Source organism: Haemaphysalis longicornis, unplaced genomic scaffold (genome assembly GCF_048455015.1).
Source record: "Haemaphysalis longicornis isolate Haplotype H1 unplaced genomic scaffold, Haemaphysalis longicornis Haplotype H1 scaffold_6, whole genome shotgun sequence".
Taxonomy (NCBI): domain Eukaryota; kingdom Metazoa; phylum Arthropoda; class Arachnida; order Ixodida; family Ixodidae; genus Haemaphysalis; species Haemaphysalis longicornis.
This window is the reverse complement of record NW_027526407.1, coordinates 154,415,553-154,438,283: the sequence shown is the minus strand read 5'-3', so window position 1 is coordinate 154,438,283 and position 22,731 is coordinate 154,415,553. Positions and strand designations below refer to the sequence as shown.

The 22,731-nt window shown below is 47.0% G+C and overlaps 1 protein-coding gene across 1 annotated transcript in view; it reads right to left on the bottom strand.

Annotated features, from left to right (window-relative positions):
• Positions 1–663: 663 nt before the first annotated feature.
• LOC144141216 (uncharacterized) overlaps positions 664–22,731 on the bottom strand; it is a 35,148-nt gene continuing 13,080 nt past the window's right edge. Inside the window, exon 2 of the mRNA XM_077672778.1 lies at positions 664–6,704. The gene's annotated coding sequence lies outside the window, so the exon portion shown is untranslated. The remainder of the gene's footprint in view (positions 6,705–22,731) is intronic.

Genomic DNA, 22,731 nt, shown 5'->3' with positions numbered 1-22,731 from the left:
TCTCATCATTTCAATACACATTTTGAGAAGGCTAGTTATTAACAGGCCCCATTTTCAAGTTTTAGGACCTAAACGTGACTTGGTCTTCAAGCATGGACGCCTCACGGCTTGGATGTGCATTTTGAGTAGATTACCTCTCAATAAGCCCCATTTTCAAGGTCTGTGAACGTGTGGGCGTGGATATACAGTCATGGCACATGAAATGTGAACACGGAAATGTGAACGAGGACACGCAATATTGAAAAATACTGTTCGTCGAGGTCCAGTAATGGCACCCTGTTGGCTTATTTATAAAGCCACATTTCTCAACTTCGTTTGTGTAACTAAGCCGCGCGTCATTTTGACTGTTATAGAAAGAAATGGCGCTTTTTGTGTTTTCTGGTCACATATTTTCGGGTTCACATTTCATGTATCCATGCCTGTACGCGTTTTTTTACGTATGACCACTGTCAACGCTTAAGAGAAAATAAGCCCGCTCATACCTTTCTTCCAAATTCTGCGTCATCTCTATGTCGTGAGCTAAAAAGCTTTGCTGGTCATCCACTTTCACAGGATGCAATAGCTTATTATTTTTAATTGATACGTTCGTGATTTTCTCGGTACTTGCTGATCTGTATGTTGGCAATTTGTGTCGTAACTCGAGTAATCAGGCAGCACAATGGGTTCAAGCAAAAATATTTTATTTGACCACGTTCAAAATCACGTCGAAGACTTTCCGTTTCAGTGAGCAACTATCAGGCATGTCACAAAACAATCACAACCTCGGTTCGGGTCAATATGACGCCCTCAAAGGCATCCGTGTATCAAACAATCCCAAGTTCTTGCGTAACAAGTCTGCATCGATTCCTGTACAAGCTGCGGATTTCAAGGTATCCTATAGAGGGGCTGGCACAACGCTTCCTCTTTTTCCTTCAAAACGCTGGGCAACGGCGGAAGCCGTAATTAACCCCAGTGGTGAACTAAACTCGATGTTTTGCTCTCCCGAGTAGACACCATTTTATTATTCCTGTGGTTTTTGTTGCGATTTTCGTAAAAGGAACTGTCGAATGCTTTTCTGCAACTAAAAGAAAGTCGACAAGTCGTGGCGATATTGCTTTTCTGACGTCACGTGAATAAGTCAAGTATTCACGGGCTATCAATAACGCGGGAAAGAGGAAAATTTCCCGAGCGCGCTTACAAGTCTTGAGCGACTTGAGCAAGAATACTATTTGGCAGCGATATGTCGTCACCTTCCGAGGAGAGGACTAGACATGCTTATTAACCATGTTATAAAAACGTTTCAGGTGTCTAAAAAGAAGAAAACAGTTTAAGTAGGCCTTCAGCCCCTGTTCTTAAAGGATACAGGGCGAGAAAATACTTGAAAATGATCTCGACAAATGCCGAAGAAGGATGCTCGAATGAGGAATATTCGCACGAGGACCTGACCCCAATGGGAAACTGGCAGCTAATACTTTTTCATAATACCACGGCACTGCTTAGCGCACTGCTTAGAAAGCCTTCAAAATTCGACGAACCACTACAGAAGACTATCTAGCTTCATTTCATGAGAATTCAAACAACATCCCGAGATCAAACATTCAAACAACATCCCATGAGCACAACTGAAGCGCGATTTGAACGCGCATGTCTAGTAAAAAGGGACCTGTATGCTTTTTAAAACATGAAGTGAATGTACAGGTTTTGCATTGACTGTTTTAGTTGCAGTCATTTCTTTTTTCCTGTCTCTTCTCTTTTCTTTTTATTTTTTATTGTTTGGTAGCATGTAATATTTTAAGTTGCCTTTAAATGAAAATTGTGTTTGAATGTCTGAAATATCTTGTTGTAATCCCCCCCCCCCCCCCTATGTAAAGCACGCAAGGGCCTTAGGGTATCTGAATAAAAAAAATTGTCTTTGCCTGCAAGGATTTTGAGGCCCTTCCCAGGAACGATGGAGACGGCGTCAAGGAGAACCGTGAGCTTTACAGAAACAGGTGTAGTGCACCACGATCCCACTGGGGTGGTTTTGCACGAAAAGGCACAACTTCCGGAAAGCATCGACGGCATCAGCGTGATTAGACCCGCTGTGTCCGTAGAGACTGCACCAAACACTTTTATTTTCCGCTAGAAAGCACGACGCACCGTTTCCCGCACTTGTTTGAATAGCACAGCATCATATGCAAGCGCTTATAAAGTACATCTACATTTTATTGTGTGCTAAACGGCATTTGGCTATCTACGATGTAAAACAAATTACACCCGTAAAGGGAATTATCGCCGTGTATAATCAACACCTTTACAACCTAGCAAATACACAAAAAAGTACCCCTTTAAAGGGTATTTTGTCGGTTATAACACCCTTTCTAACCCGAAATACAATACGTCCTTTGGTGTAGAGAGGGTGTTGTAAAACCTAAACCACCATCTAGAATGGGGTTGTTTTTTTTTTACTAAGTTCCAAATGTGTTATTTTAATCTGTTTAACAGTGTAAAAAGAGTTTGCTTTGCAGTTTTTCGTTTGGGGAAAACTGCAAAGTAAATGGATCTGCTGAGCGCGGATTTTAACAGGGTCTCTCTTTTACTGTTCCAATGTCTGTACCAACAACTGTCGCCAGTACGTCGGCAATGGTTATGCAAAACTATGGTGGCGAACGTTATACACAATTTCTGAATTTAAGTATACACCGCTATGCTCAGGGAATAGTTCTGACGGAAAGCTAGCATCTTTAACATTGGATCCAGGAGTCTCTGCCCATTACGCTTTCAGTTTTTCCCGAAGTATCCAGCGGTCACTTCACGTTCGAAGTATGTAATGTCGACTGTGTTGCAACAATGTAATTTACGGTTGTTTTGAAGTTACCAGCGCCCAACAATGAGTTGTAATGATCTGTATCACAAGCACTTTTTATTCACCGACGGTACTCAATTGACGTATAGCAAACTAGGTCGCTAACTATGAGTTCACCGAAGATTATGTCATGTAACAATAAGTCATGAAAATTAGCGACACACCAGTCAAGAGTGAATACTACACTTACTACGCTAAGCTAGTACTGTTTCAACAGGGATAATGGACGCTAACAGTCCCCGCATTTTACTTGCCTTGTTTTTTGCCAAAGGCGCATGTTAACAACATTCAGCTGCACAAAAATAGGTGACATTCCGCTAAGCGGCCAGCATTCGACGTGGGTGGCAGTGCGAGCTTGTATCACAGTTAAAAGCGACGAGCAACTTATTTAAAAAGTGGACGTTTGTGCTGTTGAAAGTTGTGGTTTGTAGTCCATGTATACGTGCTTTCTGTTTGCATGCTAAGCACACTTATCAGTTGCTAAAGACACATGCTAAAGACACTTATCATGACTCAAAACGCTTGCTTGGGTTTTCAGGAGCAGTTATACATAAACGCACAGAAAACCTGCACTTATCATTTATGGGCGACAAGGAGCTCCTCAATGAGATCGAGTTTCTTGCCATTCCGTGAGCAACCCAGCCGACTTGAACATTTCTTTCTTCGCCGCTGAGACACGAAGCAGATACAGCGATTAGAAATTCTTCGGATTTCTGCTAGTACGGAGTCAATACTTCAAGCGAACAAAACTACGAAACATGGCGCCTCTTCAGTAACTGCTGTTTTAAAAGATACCCCTAAATTGTTACGTAATTTCCTTAAACGAATACAGCTACTACAATTAGTGGGCTGATTACAGGAAAGCATGCCTTCATCTTACAGCCTGAAGTTTTCGTTTCGATTCGCCATTTAAAAATCGAGAAAAGTATTTCTGAGGATACACGTATGAAAGTTTGCATTGAGGGCAAGAATGAATTCGGACGAAGTTTTTCTACGAATAATGTTTTTCTCTTCGCAGTAGTTTGCAATTAAAGAAAGTTTACAACAAACTAGAACTATTGTTGCAAAAAAATATGAAACCCGGTGAAACCGTACCAGGTCACAGCTCGCTAGCAGCAGGGAAAGCTAGCTGAAGAAAAAGTAAATACGGAGTAAGATTGACAAAGCAGTTCATGGACACAAAGCTAATCTATCAAGTGTGGCTTGCGACTCGCCAGGAGCCAGCACCTTCAGAACCCTGACCGGAAATGGTCAAGCCGGAAATGCACGCCTTGCTTCTACGACAAATCTTTGTATGCTTGGATTGTGCCGCAACTTTGATCGATTCTGTGCGGGCATCGGCTGCGAAAAAAGGAAAAAAAAAGGAGGGGGGGGCGAAGGAAGAAGGCGGGAGGTGGAACTTCTTTCATCTGCCGGTGTGAAAAAAATCGGCAGTAGGTTTATGGCACGTATGACAAAAATATGCGCTTTGAACTTGGAATGCCCATTCGCTGTTTAACATACTTTCACAATAACACACAAAATATGCCCCGCGTACAGAATAGCGAGTCCGCAATATCCAGAAATGAGCGGATGTGAGTCTGTGGGTCTGCCGTATGTCTCAAAAGAAAACATCAAGCTGGATTATGCGCACCTCCGCCCAAAATATATTCGCAAACTTTACATTTTCCCCACTAAACCCAATAAACCTGGTGACCCTAATGCACTTCTTAAATATAAAATGTGCCTTTCCAAATAAAAAACGACAAATAAGCGCAAGTGTTCATCTACTTCTCTGCCTGGCCCGTCCTGGCGCGCTCCCGCTTCCTTTCAAAGTTGTGTACCATGCAGCCCAAGTTTTAGATCTTCTAATGGTCTTCCTGCCTCTCTGTTAACAAAGCCACTACGCAAAGAGTTGCCTCTGCTTTAATTCTTTTAATCCCTGAAGCCTCACAATAAGCCTTAACTTCGTCATGATAGCTTTTGAATGCATTATATCTATGCTAGCTAAATAAAGCTTGAAACAGAGGGCCAGGTGCTGGTCAAGCCCACTCACAATGAGTGTTAACCCACAGGAATGGTGGAAAGAGCATGTGGAGAAGCTAAAAGGTGGAATGGCAGCGGTAATCATCATCACCATCATCATCGTCATCAGTCTGCTTCGGCCCACTGCAGGACGAAGGCCTCTCCCACTGACCTCCAACCGTTTCTGCCCTGCGGCACTCGAGCCCACAAATCACCCCCGAAGTTCACTAAATACCATAAATACCTCCCGTTTTTCAAGGGGGGCCGAAGTATCACGAGCTCACAAATGCCCCTCTATTCCAGAGAAGCTGAACCAACTGATTCCGTAGTCCTTATGCAATTTGATTAGCTTCAATCAACCCACACTGAATATTTCAGTGTATACGCCTCACTCGGTTCTTATAGTTGGTTGGAAACGACGAATGAGGGATAAAATATAGTGCTAGAAATGCCTTCGATGTTCGCAACAAATTTTCAATACACAGTATATTCAAATAAATAATGCCCTTGCCCACGGTCATCTCACCAGGTATTTGCATAGTTTCGAGTTTAGACACATACTTTTTGTGTAGAGGCCATGCCGAAACCATTTACTGCGGATTGGCACACCAGCTGCAAAAAGGCATCTCGATTTAAATTTTATCACCACTGATATGAGCCCTAGCGGAAGGAACGGCTCTGAAGTAGAAAAAAATTGAATACCATTCCCAAGCTTAAACGAAAACCTTTTCTCAGAAAACATGCATGCATAAATGCGAACACAAGAATTTCAGAACACAAGAACACTTTGCAATGCCCGCTAAATTCAAAGCACAATGGCGCTTTGCAATGGCACGTAAAATGAAGCACTTCGTAAGAAATATTTGTACTGGGGACTATAATTTATGCCATGGCAATGTCAAAAATGCCCCGAAAACCGATACCCCCTACCATGACTGTCCGGCAGAAACCAATTGCCAGGTATCCCATCGTACTAAATGGCGTTTCACGCCTTTGTATGAGCAATTAGGCAGAGGAAATAAATCAGCAAGAACTTATTACTTGAAGGAGGCGTGAGTCTTGCTTCGCCTCGTAGCTTCTCGCCCTATGGCTTTTCCCAAAAACGTGTAAGTAAATCGGATACCAGCTCTGCCACAGTCAAATTTTTGGGCGAATGGAACTATTGAGTTTTTGATTTGTGGCGTTTGGTACACAGCAAAATATTTGCAGGTCGTTTTCATAGAAGAAAATATTCCGCTAAAGGTTACTTTATCGTATTGGCCAACCGGGAAAATTCGTGCCTTCTAAGCCATGTCATCAAAAATAGCTTCTTCGGACTCGTCAGGGGTGTGCAATCGAAACGGGAAACGGCGACGGCAGCCCGACCCGTTTTCACATTTGCTCTCAAAGAATAAATTCACGCGATGCACAGGAGCAACATACGCTGGTTGCATTTCCAAGTTCTTACAGAACCCCCGAATCTGCAGAGCAGTTTTTTTACACATCAGTATTTTAACATGTAACACATTTTTCTCACAATAAGCGGTAACAAATACATGAAAATTCTTGCAGCTATACATGCAATGCCACGTTCACACATAGTTCGGGGCAAAAAAGATGCGTGGCAGCATTGTTTTGGCAAATTGGTACGGTAATGCTTTGGTATATACAGACAACAGTAACGAATGACATAACTTAGAGACAAACACAACATAGTCTGGTGTGGAGGGTGAACACAATCATTTGCTGGTCAGTCCGGGAAGCGTAGCATAGCACCACCAGTCTTGTATGGCGTTCACGGATTGCGTTAACCACACACGCCGCGAGTATCCATGGTCACAGCACTCCACAAATTCTGCTTGAAGACTCCTGGAACATCGGCTATCCTGCAGAGCTCCTGCAAGAAAAAGAATGTGAGATTCAACAGGTTAGTTAATAAAAGTGAGCCAAGCATGAAAACTTAATATGAGTGAATATTTTTAGTATGCGAAAGTTCGACGGATTTGGTACTTTCTGTGAAGCAAATAAAAACAAGCATCTTTTTTTTTATTTTTGAGCACGAAGCAGCGCTTTAGGAGTCTCCAATTCCATATCACGTTTATGAAAGCAGGAAGAGGGGGGTAAAAACGTTTATCGGAGCAGATATTGCGGACTAGAAACGAAGAGATATTAAAGGCAAAGGTAAAAAAATCCTCCACCCAAATGTCAAAATAAAAACTAAGAAGTGAACAGCTCGAAACGAAATGCACTTACAACTCAGTTTTTTTTCATATGCGAATTAGCTATTACCAAGTTCTTGATTAACACCGGTCGAAACGACACCATATTTCAAGCAAGCCCATTTAGCTCTACATCGACCCCCGTAAAAGAACGCATGAGCTATCAGATCCCCTTATGAAGTTGTTTACAGCTCGCGACCCATGCTCTGAATCAGTGCACAAGATCGAACACTCTACCCACCAGCGAGGCTACGCACCCAGAGATATAGATAAGGAAAACCGATATTATTATGTTTACAGTTCAAAACTATCAATAACCAACATCACATCCTTTGGGAGTGCCCCCAATACATCAAAATTACAAGAGCATACACGAGAGTGTGGGTGATTTTACCTAGAAGGGAAGAGAAGCAACACGACATGATTGACGTCATTGAGGAAGCCGTCAACGGTAGATTGAGCAGAGGTTCTGAACCTCTACACGCTCCTTACGTTCCCTTCCCCCCTCTCATCTCTCAATAAGATATTTTCAGTTGCCCCGTGCACTTTTTTTTCACCCGAGACGCGTGTTGAAAAGGGCGGATTCCTTTAACAATTTTCAGCTCGAGATTTAGTGTCAAAGGCGGGCACAATACGACCAAGCGCAGCATATTTCAATCGGGCATGAACGGTAAAAAAGCCTATAATAGCCACGTAATAAGCCAATAGTAGGAGAGCGAACTTTGCCACCTCGTGTGATTTGATCCCCGGTAGCAGATTAGGCGGCTGAGCAGTTGTGCTTGGCGTTTTCTATTCGCTACTGACAGTCACATACAATTTCACTACGTGGTACAATAAAACTCCTCGTCCTTGCCCTTTTCTTAACCTCCCTCCCTCTCTCCGCCGCTACGTCAAATTTGAAATGGGTTTCCAGAACTAAGACATGCAATGCTTCCCTAAAATGACGAATAAAAAAATTTACGACTCACTGGCCCACCTCGCAACCACAACAAGATTATTTGCTATATATTGGTGGGATGCTTCCTCAGATCTGGCACCCGTTTTCAAGAAAGCGTTTTCCTTCGAAGAAAGTATTATTTGTGTTTCGCAGAAACGCTTAATATAAACCATTAATATAAATATAATATATAAAGCCATTCGCGAACTGGCAGTGTACTTAAATGGTTGTTGACGATCCAAAACTACGTCTTCATTATGAGCGCGCCTTTTTGGGGTGCTACTAATTAATACAGACCATCCGGATATCTATAACCTGTGCCGATTCTGAGCACACCTAATGGTGAAGGCGTCTTACAGCTACGCCTTCCGTCGCTGCTTCGAAGTAGTTTCGTGAGGAGTCATTCAACGCCACAAGTATGTTATCTCCAAAGTCAAAGACATGTTGGTTTTAAATCAAGCTCTGAAACGTATTCAAGCCTACAAGATAAACAAAGTGGGAAAGACAGATGTACGGAAATAGACTATTCATTGAACCATTCGCGAACTGCAGAAATTCTTCTCTCGCAGTTCAGGAAAAACAAGCCTGTAACGTGGATTTCAAAAATTAGCTATTGCATAGTCTTATTGAACGAATCTCTGTACGCCGCAGGCTGAAATCATTGCAAACATTTTGCAGGACCTTTTACTTTGCGGCAGAGTTTTATTTATGATGTACACCTTTTGTCAAAATTTTGTGGGCCAATTTTAAGCCTTCTTGACCACAAAGAATTGAAAGAATGGGCTTTGCCTTTAAATATGTCAAAATTATTTTATGACAGCAAGAAAGAGAAGTCTTTTCTCTAGCTTTCCTGCATAAAAAAATCACGCCATATCCACGGAATGAATGATGATAAGTGGGGCGAAGCTCGAGAGGGGGAGATCATCGGTAACCGTAACTCTCCCGTGAAAGTTCGCCCATTACATCATTAAGAAAGACGTAAGACTGTGTGCGTACATTGTACAAATCAACTTTTATTTTGTTCTTTTATTTTGTTCTCGTTCGTTTTTTGTTTCGTTTCTTCGTTTGTTCTTATCATTTCGTCGTTGTCATGACTGGATTGCGAGGTCCCTTCATTACGACGGCTTTATGATCTGTGAAATGAAGCGAGAGAGGTTCTTGTACTGGCTGCAAGGGAAGTTTGCAAACACTAAGTCTATACACGTTCCTCGGATCGTGGTAGGGTTCAGATGGATACATCTGAGTGCGTATTTGAAGAAATAACTTTTATTTAGGGCGAACTTGTGCCCGAACAAGACGAGAGGAAACGAGCAAAGGTCCTTGCGTCTCGTTCGATCTCCGAGAACGACTGCCTGCGTTCGTGGCGTGATCTCTTGCGTGATCTCCCCCTCGCAGTGCACGTGCGCTCGCGCCTCCGTTGGCGAACACAGACAAGCTCGCGCTCCCGGTGCCGAGTTTGCGCTGCCGGTTGCAGCCGGTTCTTGCGCGTGCAACGCGGCCCACTTTGCGACATCTCCGAAAGCATGCGGCGGCCACGTACCACGAGACACAAGGGATGAACAGACCCATGGCTTTAGGATCTTCGCCCCTAAAAGTTTCAGCCTCGCTCGGGACGTAAGCTTGTACATGGAAAATTTTCGTCGGTCTGTATGTATGTCTGTCTGTCTGCCTGCCACTCGATTCAGCCAGCCGGCCAAAGTGAAATAGAAGCTGCGCAATAGCCTTGTATACCCACAGCCAAATCTAAACGTCCAAGTCCGGCGGCAACGTTCACACTTGTCGACATTGTTGAACAATAACAAGACATTACGCAAATATAAAGCAGCAAATCAAGTGATATTTGCACTGGTCCTTTATGAAAAATTTTTTGAATGCTTGGTTTTTGCGATAGCAACGGAAATACTTCGTCAACTACACGAAGCTGTCGCCTGCTGTTGCCAGCGCTACTGGCGGCATTCAAGAAATCGAACAGCAACAGTAATGAAAGGTTCCACTAGATAGGTTCCACGTCCCACTTTCAAAGCACGTGGAATAGGGCAACGTGGTTCTATAAACGTTGCAGTAGGGTACCTTGATTCACGCGCGTCTCCGCCGTACGGCAGCGCTGCCATCGAGGCACCCTCCTTGGAGCAGTGGAACGTGGTTTATTTAAATTGACTTGAGTGAACATCTAGCGTGTTATCTTAAGGAGAAACGATACAGGAGAGGAACAGCATGAGAGGTGAGCGGGAAACAGAAGGGAGGCATTTACTTGGCTGGGGCGCCAGTCGAGTGTTGTCAATTGTTTCTGTGCCGGTTTGCCGGCCGCGCTTTCTTGAAACAGTTTTCATATCTTCGCGACCCTATCCGGTTGCGAAAAACTGTTAAACTATGCCAGAATAGTTTAAGTGCACTTAACCCCACAACCTTCCGTCATCGATCTCAGCATTATAAAAGCAAAGGAAACCTTTGGCTACTTTTGTGGCGGTGTTTATTTAGTCACGGCGCGTATATAGCGTCTTCCGAGTGAGTAAATTTTCTCTTGAGTGGCGCATGCAGAATCGTTTTGTAATTATCTACATCCAAGCACACGCTTTTACGGATATGTTTGAAGCCCGCTGGTGAGGAATGACGCGAGCCTCCACACATATTGCGGGCCTTATTCCATCACGTATCCCTTTTAAACCAATCTCCGAAACATTTGCGGGAACAGAAAGATAGAAACTGCGACATGCCCTACGCTGTGCGCTGAACCAGCTCGATCGTGTACGCAAACCAGACTACGCTGGCTGACTCCAAAGCCTCCGGCGCTTTCACAAATGGAAGAACATTGTAACAACAAAAAAATGGCTGCGGCTTGGCTCAGCTAACCTTGTATATGCAAAGCAAAAGCTTTACTTAGTCTGGTTGAGTCTTGGTTTCGCTTGGTTAACCTTTGATTTAGCTGTATTGCCGACCAAGTCTCAAAGCCGTTCGGTTCCGCGCAACGCTCACAGGAGGAAGCCGGGCGAACGCGGCTTTCGCCGGGGCGAATGCGGCGAACGCGCCGTTCATTCATGGCGAACGCACCGTTCCTCTTCGCCGAGCGCAAGACGAGTCACGTTGCCCGAAACGACCCAGCACCGCATGCATGAGAGGCTGTGGGGGTGGTTGGCTGCCTCAGCCTTCGCGGCGGCGGCGACCGCTGTTGGCGCCCGCAGGCGCCGATAGGGGGCCCGGCAAATCACGCAATGAGCTTCAAGGGGCGTGTCGCCGGGGGTGTGTCTCCGGTCAAAAGGTCATTTGCGCATCCCCCACGAAGCCACTCGACGAAGGCAGTAAAGCTGTGCTTTAAAAATGAAGAAGCTCACACTAACACGTAAGACTTGAAGGTGACCTGCCACGGTGGCTCAGTGGCTAAGGCGTTGCGCTGCTGATCACGAGGTCGCGGGTTCGATTCCCGGCCACGGCCGCCGCTTTTCCGATGGAGGCGAAAAGCAAAAACGCCCGTGTGTACAGATTTCGGCGCACGTTAAAGGTCCCAAGGTGGTCAAAATTGATCCGTAGCCCTCCACTACGCCGCGCCTCAAGCGCTGGACACATGTACGACACGCGATTCGCATGCGACTGATCGTTACGATTGATCGTTAGGACCCGTTTTGGCGTCGATCGATGGTCGGAGTAGGCTCACGACATGCGACTGGCAAGCCAGATGCAGTCGTGCCATCGTTGAGATCGTCGTGAGGCCACAGCCAATGAGAGCCCGCTGAGCCCGCAACCGGCTTGCGGTTGCTCGGGCGCTCCGGCCGGCTCGGGTGATGGGAACTTTAGGCTTAGCATCCTGGCGTATATTTGATCGCCGCTATCTGTGCAGCTGCGAATGACAATCCGTAACACAACTTTTCACCACACTATTATTCCCTTTCTGGCATGTGGGACTTTATTTAAGCTATAACTGCACACTCACTACCATTCCCTCTGCGAATGCCCCGCAGACCCGTACCCCCCCGTTCCCTCCCCTCACCACTGGGAGCAGATGTTGCGTGACCCGGGGGAGTCAGGCCAAGTCCTGACCACCTCCCGGGCCCTGGCGGTCGCGGCGGCCCTGTGGGCCTCCTCCACCCCCAACACCTGATCCCGATGGACGAAAAAACGTATTCCTTCCTTCCTTCCTTCCTTCCTTCCTTCCTTCCTTCCTTTCGTTTCAGTGATCGGTGACCAAGACAGCTGCGTGGCCTGTTTCGATGCTTCCGCGCAGGTATTGCCATCTCTCGGCCGTTCGGCGCACCGCGCGCCGCACGCCGCGGCGACCGGTCAGCGTAGGCTTGCATCGCGGCAGATATCTGATCGCCGATTTTAAAATAAGCCCTGACAACAATCCCTAGCACAATTTTTCACCACACTAACACCTACTTTCTCGCATGTGGAACTTCTTTTTAGCGATCAGATTGATTCAGAAGAGCAGCGACAAGCGCGGTTGCTACCGTGGTCTGCGGCGGTTCGAGCCGCTGAGTGTGCCGAGCTGGCAGGCGCGGCCGGCGTGTGCGCGGACTGTTTCCGAAGGCAGAAAACGCTTCACGATTGCCTGCTTTATCCATTTCTTGCGAACAAACGCGCGGAATCTACAAATTCAGCTCAGCGATCATCCTAGTTGACCATGGAACAAAAACAGTGGGCGGAGCGACGCCGACGACGCATCTCATGCGCGCATCGGGCCGTCTCAAATTCACGCGTACGACTAGTCGTGGCGGCAGTCGTAACGATCAGTCGCATGTGAATCGCGTGTACCAATCGTACATGTGTCCAGCGCTTCAATCAAAAACTGAAGGTAGCGAAGCTGTACGCAACCTTCACGCAACCAAAAGCTAAAGGATTCTTTAACAAGAAGTTTATATAGCTTAAAGATTCCCGAACCACTAAACCTGGAAGCGTATACTTCTTACCAACATTTTTGAGCAAAAAGAAAACTTTTGGCATATTTGAGGCAGAACGTGAATTCACGAGTGGTACTCGACGTGTTCTCACATTTGAAAATAAATGTGTGCTTCATAGTTGCGACAGCAAATAAAAATATGAGGCTTGAAAACAATATTTCTACCTAAAAATGCAAAAAACAGCTCGCTCGCGCCCAGACCTGGTGGAAGTATTCCCCGCTCAAAAGTAATAAAAGGTGCCAGTAGATGGAGCGAGCATTGGAAACGGGAAAAATTGAATTTCCTTCAGTAAACTCGCTGAGTGTTTATTGCGGGAAAATCAAAAGGGAGTGGAAGAGCATGCGAAGTTGCTAGGGGAGAGCAGAGGGGCATTTACGCCGCAGAGGTGGCAGAACACTCTCGTCCTCCGGAAAGATTTGCAACGAAGCGAACAGATTAGCGGCCAACTTCTTGTTTTAATTGAAAGATCACGTGTTTCGGCGGGAGCCTCTTTTAGAGGGCGAGAGTAGGGAAAATGTACGAGGCTGTTAATTATGATAATGTACCAATAAAAACTACCGATAAGTCTCTTTTTTTTTTTTGTTCGCAAGCTACCCAGTAAGCTTACGTGCCTTCGTTGTCTGCTGTTACTGTGGCAATCAGCCAGTTTGCCATGACCCCCCCCCCCCCCCCCACACCACACACACACACACACACACAACAAAAACAAGACTATCGCAAGGTCGTTTAAGGTCCGCTGATGACATCCCAGTGTTTTTTTTTAATTTGGAAATGATTCCTTCTTTACAGTAAATATTTCACTTGGATGGATGTTGTTTTTAAGTTTTCGCTTTTGGCATTAGGATGGCATCACGCTTTTTTTCATTTTAAAATGATTTCTCTTTATACTGTTTCTTCTAACTTCTTTGTTTCCTTTACTTTGTTCATGCCCTCTCTCTAGGTCTTTGTTTGGGGTGTAGATAAGACTCCCTCAAAAATAATATCCTAGGTGCATCACCGGCATTATATCAAAGGGCGCTCACTTTTCGGATTGATAAGTTTAAGTAAAGGTGCACTTTCAGGGTCAGCTTTGTGCTTGAATCGAGTTAAGGCGCCGAAATGTTAAGAGGTGCTTAAAAAATTGAATGATTTGTCACCCACTCACTCACTCTCTCTCTCTCACTCACTCACTCACTCACTCTCATTCACCCACCCACCCACCCATTAACCAACTCACTCACTCACTCACTCACTCACTCACTCACTCACTCACTCACTCACTCACTCACTCACTCACTCACTCACTCGCTAGCTCGCTCGCTGACTCACTCACTCACTCGCTCACTCACTCACTCACTCACTCACTCACTCACTCACTCACTCACTCACTCACTCACTCACTCACTCACTCTTTTCCTACGTTCGTTCACACTCGACGCATATGTGCACACATGCGCACTGCCACTCCGGGGGACTGCGCCGCGCGCACCGCCCGACCGCAGCCCCGAAATTACCCCATTGCGACCCCGGCCGCCCTCGTAATGGGCGCTCGTAGAGAGGGCATAAACTGGTCGCTAATCGATTCGCGCTGGCGCAACGGAGACAATCACGGACACTCCGTCGTCGTCTATTGCGCATCGCAGCCGGAAGCTGCACCGGAAACGGGGGAGGGGGAACACCACGCGGGGGAAACAAGGAGAAGAAAACAAAGCAGCAGAGGCTCCGAGGCAGGCCGGCGAGATTCACGACTGGTCAGCAACACGGCGGGCGCAAGTACGGAAACATTAGCGCTAGGCAACGCCACCGTGTTGAACAGGCCTGCGAGCTGCGTCCCACGCAGCGGTCGTACACACGCTGCTACATAAGATAGTTTTAGTATAGCGTTTTAGCTGTGGCGTTAACGTTTGCGCGCCGCAATCGCAAACGGATAGCGCCTCGTTACGGGACGCTATGGGCGCGCTAAAGTGGTGTTTTCCGCTATACTAAAACTCTCTACAGGCTCTCTATAAGAGAGCCTAAAACTCTCTATAAGACAGTTCGCGCTGCAGGCGCCCAGTTCGTGAGGTCGGTCGCCGCGCGTTCTAACTTCTAGCGTGTGCTGAGGCGCCCCACTTTGGGAGACATGTGAAAGCTTGAGGACAAAATGATCCGGGGCTATCAGTCATGCTCTAGGAAGACGACGATATCGACATGACGATGACGATGAGTATGCATATGACAATGACTACTACTAGCACAGTGCAAAGCAATGACGGAGCTTGTAAATAAGCAATCTCAGACTTGTACAAATGCGTGGTTATGTGTCCTTTAGTGCTCACGTATGAAGAAATCTATGGTCCAATCCTTGGGCGACTTAGCGCAAGCTTCGCCAGTTTTTTTGCTTCGTCTATCGATCGTCCTGTGTGCACCCTTCTTCGTCCCAGTTTTTTTTTTTTTTTTTCGCCGAAATACTCGCCCACTACAGGAACGAGCGTCGCAAATACCCATTCCCCCACCCGAACCTCTCTCGCGATGAAGCTACTACCTTCCGGCGCCTACAGACAAACTCCTACCCACATAACACCCTGCTACATGCCATGTATCCCACCCAATACCCTGCCACATGCAACTCCTGCCCCCATCCAGGCACCCTGTACCACATTGTATGGGAGTGCCAGCAATCCCCTTCCCTCACCCCTTACCCCAACCCTACTTATGAGAGTGGGTGGAGCTGCTGACCAGCTCCGACCTTCCACACCAGCGACGATTGGTGGAGAGGGCACGGATGGCCAGCATAGCCCAAGGCATCCCGAACTAAGGAAACCTCCCACCGGGCGGGTGCCCTAACATCAGCACCTGGTCTCCAATAAAGTTTATTCATCATCATCATTTCTTTTTCGCTAGTGAGTTGTGTTGCAGTAATCACCAGCTAGTCCCACTTTCATATTTAACAACGAAGTTGCGTTCGCCTGACACCAGCTTCTCGCTGGCGCTTTCTCTGAATGAGTCCTCCCAACGCTGCCCATTCGGGGACGTGCGTGGTCATCGCGCGGGGGGCGTCGGAGGAAGCGTGGGAAACGGGGTTAGCGGACAGCGCCCCAGTGTCGCGCGACCGGTGGCCCGTGAAGATGCGCCCTCGCGACCCGCCGAGCGTGACGGTGGGCGTTGGTGCGCCGCGTGTAATTGCCCCTCCGCGAGATTGTTGCGGCCGCTCCTCACGGCGCTCCCCCGGAGATCGTCTGTCACGGGGCGATCTGCAGTGGACGAAGCTGGAGCTGCGCGCCCGAGTCCCGGAATGCTGTATAAGTCGGAAGCGCTGTGGGAAGGACGGACTGGGGAGGACACGTACACGTGACGTGCGCTTTTACAGTCCACCTTTGCGTTATACCCAGCGCAATCCTACAATCGATGCTGAATTAACTATAGGCCGACAAAAAGTCGGAGGCGGATATTCCAGTTCTGGCATAAGCTGCTGTGCGACAGCAAAGAATAGAATATAGTCCTTGCTTATAGCATTTGCCGAGCTTAATCGATGTGTTTTGACGGACTTGAAAGTCCATCTTTGGGATGGTGGTTGTGGAAACCATTATTGAGCTATTCAGTGAGAGTGGTCCCTCCGTCCAGGGATCCATTAGACCACCGGGCAGTTTCTGCTCTCGACGTCAAAAGAAGCTGGACTCTAATTAGTTATCCGCTGGTCTTTAGGTTGTCGCACAACTCAGAGAGAGGGAGGAGGGGGAGAATAAATAAATAAATAAATAAATAAATAAATAAATAAATAAATAAATAAATAAATAAATAAATAAATGTTAACGTTTTGCGCACCCCATAGGGTGCCTGGTTGACAGCAATATTGGCATTTGGCAGAGTATCGCTCCAAGAGCATAGTTTACCGCCAGGTTGGGTGAGGGAAAGTGTTGGCTTGAAGGAGGCGCGAGGTTGTTTCGTCATCTCTGGGACGGTTTGGATAGGGGCTACGGTAATATTTCCCTGTCAATCTATATTACCCTGCATGTTGTGTAGAATAGAGTTCCCCACACGTGAGACGAGAGTTTTGGAAGAATCGCTGTGAGTGCAGCACTTGCCATCGGCATGACCTTACAGCAGTGTTGTACGGAACGGCGTTCCTGGAAGTAGTTTCTTTTTGGAGGAATGGAGTAACGCCACCGTTCCAGTAAGGGTCGGTGGAACTGTAACGCTAACTCGTTAGGTTTCTGAAGGAACGGCAGGAACGGCGTTCCTTCTGCAAACGTTACATCGCTACGGTTTGCCTGTTTTTTAATGCCGAGGCTCGAGTACAAAAATCCACAAGTCCCTACTGTGTTTCTCTTCCTATAAGCTGGCCAATTTTCCCACCCTTCAGCAGAACGGGCTTCCTCGAAGGTCAAAGACAGAAGAATAACAACGCAGCGGGCCGCAGCTTGTGCTTGCTTTCATGCCGGTTGAGCTTACGCGGCGTTCGACGGGTGAAAAGCGCAGCGGCGAGGATGATTTTCACCTTTCATCGTTTGTCTGGGAAGGCCAGGATGCGCGTCTGGCCGATAGAGCTGTTCCCTGCCTGGGACAGATTTCCTAAGCCCGAGGGGCGCTGCAGGTGCCTTGGGAAACCTCCGTATCGGTATATTGAACGGGGTAATTACCGCATTAGTGCGCGCGAGGCGTGGGTGCGTTGTTGTCGGGTGAGTTGCACGCGCTCACCAAAGGCTCACCAACTATCAATAGAGTTGAGCGCGCCGCAGTGTCTTGGGATGTTGTACTGCATGAAGTTACAGAGTACGTGCGCACTTCCTCACGCCGAGGTATGTCGCCGATCTGGCGGAAATCGGTCCACGGGAGTGCCAGGTCCTTTTGTATTGAACGCGACGTGTTCACAAAGGACAGGAATTCCGTCATTGTTGGGCCTGATTTCGTCGCGCGCCGTATGGAAAATAGGTGAGAGAGGCCGCCCGAAGGTCGACGGCCAGCGTTCAAATGTGCTCATCGAAGAGCGTTTCTGACAATCCTCGCCACACGTTCTTGCAGATTCTTTTTTCTCGCGCGTGCGTAATGATATGCCCGTCTGTATTTATGTGTGTTTCTGGCTTGAATTATAGTTAGTTGCAAGTGTGCACCGGTCCTTGTGTACTTCTCTCTGTGTGTCTTCGTTAGCGCAGCTTACACCTTTTGATAATGTGCACCAATTCGCCGAACAACAAGGCCGTCTAAAGTACTTACTTGCCTGGTCTTTTGATGTGAATGTCCCCTAAAATAGAGATACACGTTTTCTTTAAAGGGTAATTTGGTTTTATTTAAAACAGTCGAAGGTTAAAGATCTTCTGGGCGCATTTACGTGGCTATCTTGCAATCCTGCGAGTTTTTTAATTGCTACCGCTATCATTATCGAAAGGCATTTTTTCGCCATGTGGCCCCGCATGGCCATAGCGAATGTCACTTATAGCTAATCTCATTCGGGTTGAATGATATTTAAGACCTGTGTATTGTTCCTTTCGACGTGGGTTCTTATGCCAGATATTATGTCCTGCGCTAACTTTCTATTTGCTCATCTGAAGCGCTGTAACCGTACTGCGTATTTGTACGACCGAAGTGGAAAGTGCCATACGTGTTGCACCTATAATAGACGTACACCAAAGTCGCAATTAGTCCTGTCTGTAGTTTTTCCAGTGCTCCCTGAAAAAAGATCGTCTTGGAGCGTTTCCTTGGATTTTGTTTGCCTCCAGATAATCTTCTGCCGGTGGTGTTAATATTCGTATGATATACGTAGTTAGATGTGAGTTTTAAATTTCTCACTTTATTTCGCCTCACGATTATCCGACACCATATTTTAATTTTATAAAGTACCGTTAATGTAACGACACGTTCCCATGCTCGAAGTGTAACGGGAACTCATTTCAAAATTGGGAAGGAACGAGGAACGAGCTTTCGTTCCTGTTTTAAAGGAACGTACACAGCACTGCCTTACAGACCTACTAGTTGCTTCTCCTGCTTTCCCTCCTTTCGCATCTTAATATTTCTAGTTTTTTTTTTTCTGGCTTTTCTTATGTACGTGTAGCCCCTCATTTACAATAAATTAGCTTCCAGTGCGAAGTATTCACGTTAAGTGTGCGTTTTCTTCTGTCAAATTCGTCTCTATGTCTACACCCGATCGCAATTCTTCAATCTATATATATAGTTCCAACGAGGGCGCCGCCATCTTGCGGGCGCGGCGCCCTTTGTTAGCTGGTCGTTTTGCTGGCTTGGGCGTTTGCTCCGCAACGTATGGGCGCCAGCGGCATCTCGGCGCATTTTAGATGCGACTGCATCTGATTCACTCGATTGTCCCTCCATACGGCGTTGTTGTTGTCCGTCCACACCCCTCCCCCATTCTCCTCACCATTCTCCTCACCTCACCGCGACAGGTACTCAAAATTCTTTTTTTTTACAGCGAAGCTATGTATGACTGCGGTCCCGCGGTCTCGCCCCGGCGGCAGCAATTTAACCAGCGGTGTCTGCTAGCAGTACGAAAAGAAAAGAAAACCCTAAAAAACAACAGGGCATCCGCACCTCAATATTGTGATGTAAAATGGCTTATAGCGCCCCTAGAAAAGTGTCTTCCCAGCAAGGTGTTTAGGCGAGAAGCCCACTGCAGTCAAAGCTTTGTTTCTGTAAGCTGGTTTTCCCACATATCGTGTTGCGCAGTGAAGCACGGCCACCTGCAGAGGGAGAGTAGTGACAGCCCCACTTCGCCGTCCTCTCCAACATCGCTGCCTCTTTCTGGAGTCGTGTGAATACCTCGTCACGCGCGTCGGCGTCTCTCTCTCCATGCCGCGCGCTCTCCGGCGCCTGCCTGTGCGGCGCACTCGAGGCGTCTTCGTCTATACCCGCAAATAGTGTGCGTCCTTAGTCTGTGACGTAAAGATGCGCCACTGTCCTCATAATTCAACATAGCAAATCCACAATATTGCTAAACCACAACATAGCCATCCCACCAGAGCGCCAACCTTGCTGGACGTCCCTCTTCACAACCCGCCGCGGTGGCTCAGTGGCTAAGGCGTTGTGCTGCTGAGCACGAGGTCCGGGTTCGATTCCCGGCCGCGGCGGCCATTTTTCTGGTGGAGGCGAAAAGCAAAAACGCCCACGTGTTCGAGATTTCGGCGCACGTTAAAGATCCCCAGGAGGTCAAAATTAATCCGGAGCCCTCCACTACGGCGCGCCTCATCGCCTGCGTTGCATCGGCGCGTTAAACCCCACAATCAATCAATTCCCTCTCCACAGGGTGGAAGGACTCTGACCCCCCTTTTTCGCTGTACTTTTTGGAGCGAAAATAAAACTGATTGATTGATTGATTGATTGATTGATTGATTGATTGATTGATTGATTGATTGATTGATTGATTGATTGATTGATTGATTGATTGGTTGACTGACTGACTGACTGATTTATTTATTTATTTATTGACTGATGTTTTTTCCATGATCAGTAGGCAGGCAGTAACCGGATGATTGCTGTTGAGCTATGTTTACCGTGAGCAATATTATGTCGGTAGAAATCGTATTTCTTTGCCCTCAGGGACATCAGTTTATTTTTCCTATGCGAGACAGCCAGATAACCCTGCATGTGGCTGAGATGTCCCTCTTCTCAATTTTATTATCTCAAATTTATTCCCTTTCTCTCTCCTCGCCTCAATGCACAGCGTATCCGTGGTTAATGCGCTGTCTTTCATCTGAGTGTGAGCCCGCCAGTTAGATTCTCAGCCACGCCCGGCATTTTCTGTATGCAGGCAAAAAAAAAAAAAAAAAGCACGAGCGCGTGTGAGCTTTCAGTGCCTGGTGAAAATATCCAGGTACCTCTATTGATTTTAAGCCCTTGTGCGTCACGGCTCAGGTGCTGATTCTGAGCTTCATTTCGCAAGTGAACTTAAGACACTTCCTGAAGCTTTCTTCTCAAATGCCTCGTCGCGCTAGCTTTCTCTCAGGAAACCCTTGCGCGAATAGCCTCATTCACAGCCGGAACGCGGGTGCACGCGTACCACTATCGCCACACGCTGACGGGGCCCTGACCCATTCTGCCTTCTGAAAAAGTGTTAGAAATAACGCAGCAAGTAGGAATTTTATATTTTTTGTCCGCATTAACAGGCTATTGCACACCGGATGTTAAATCCTTGTGACGAGAGCGAAGACTGAATCCCGTGTCACAAACAAAGCTGAACGTTTTCCAGTTTACGTGACTTAGATAATCTAACCCCGGATAAATGGCTCAACGTCCGGTAGCATATTCAATAAATTTGCAAGCTGCTGCCTTAGCGGGTTTGAACAGCGAGAGATCTCACAAGTTTGGCCTATGTGGCTCGTATCTGCTTTGCTCAGTCATCTGTACCTTCGCGCCTGACCAATTACGGGGACAATTACGGGCGGGGGGGGGGGGGGGGGGGGAAACGCTGTCAGAAAATATACCTATTATACCTGGTCGGGCATCTCTAGAGGCAGTGCGTCCTATATGGCTAAAGTTAAGCCATTCATAAGCGAATTGATTGCATTAGAGACGACACAGCACGGCGAATGGGTGGGTGATGATTGCAGCTGGTTGTTTGGCGCATTTCGTTTTTTTTCCTTTTTTGTAGTGACGGAGACAACGTATTCTCGGAAGCCAGCAAATTAACTTCTCACTGAGGCGTCAATTGGCTGAGGCGTCAATTGAGACGTCACGCAGTTCAATTGGCTGAGATGTGAAATGACCCCATTTTTTAAAGTTATTACGACAGTTGGGGCAACAGTCTAAACCCGGCCTTATTTTGTTTTTGGTAGTCACAGAAAGCGAAAAATCCCTAAGGTCTGAATAACTTGCCAGTGCAGTCTGTGATGCAATGGTGACAAATGGTTTCTTGCGACAAAAATTACCGGCCGTAAGGCCCTCGCCGGCCAAGAGAGATTGAAAAAATAACTCTCGTAAACATAAAACTGGAGCATACGGCTTGGGTCAAGGACACGGCCTTCACTCAAGCATGTATACGTGCACACGCCAGTTCGCTCCGGAACAGTTGTTGCCCACACAAGCAGAAACGGAATCCCATTGAACAGTCGTTGCCAGAATCATTTTCCCGCCTTTTTACAACCTGATGGGAGGGGTCTCAATGCCACACATATGGCCATTTCCACAGCACCCATTGACCCCTTTCTTGAAACGGAAGCACGCGAGTACGCAGAAAAGTTATAAAAAGTGGCTTCGTTCTAACGGGATGACAGACAACAAAGTGAGATTTGTTTGATGAAAATAACCGGAAACTACCGCTAGCCGCAAAAGTTAGGGTTAGGCGACGCGCGCTAGCTCCCCTGCCATGCCGTAGCTAAGCCTAAAATTTCGGTTGGGGACCCGGGACGCATAAGCGCGCGCCAACCGCAGGCCGAACAAAGCTCTCCTTTCATTCTACCTGCGAAATACGCTCGTTGCCGTTTGTTCATCCGCTCGATTCGAATGCTCAGATATCTCCCGCTCTCTGCCCGTCGCAAGAAAGAAAAAGTGCACAAGGGGTGCAGGGGGGGGGTTGCAGTTCGATGTCGAAACATACAATGTACGTATACGCCAATATACTGAAGCCGGGGTTTGGTGGAGAGACAGCGCGTATTCAAAACGGAAGAACCGCATTCGAAACGGTGAAGTGAGCAACAAGGGCTGTTTGTGATTTCTTCTCAACTCTAAAAAGAAGAAAAAGAGAATAGTGTACATAAAATACAAGGCCGTAAGGCGTGGTTCAGGGGGTATGATATACCAAATCTCTCGCAAGGACGCCCAGACGGCGAGTGCGGTGGGTGCGAGGAGATTCTACTCTAGGGAGGACGCCTTCACGATCCCAACTCCTTCCCGGTGAGTTTCCCTGTCTGAAAATCTAAGAAAGTACACGAAGCAAACTCGAGTTGGTGCTCTTCTGGCGACGAGAGTTGTACT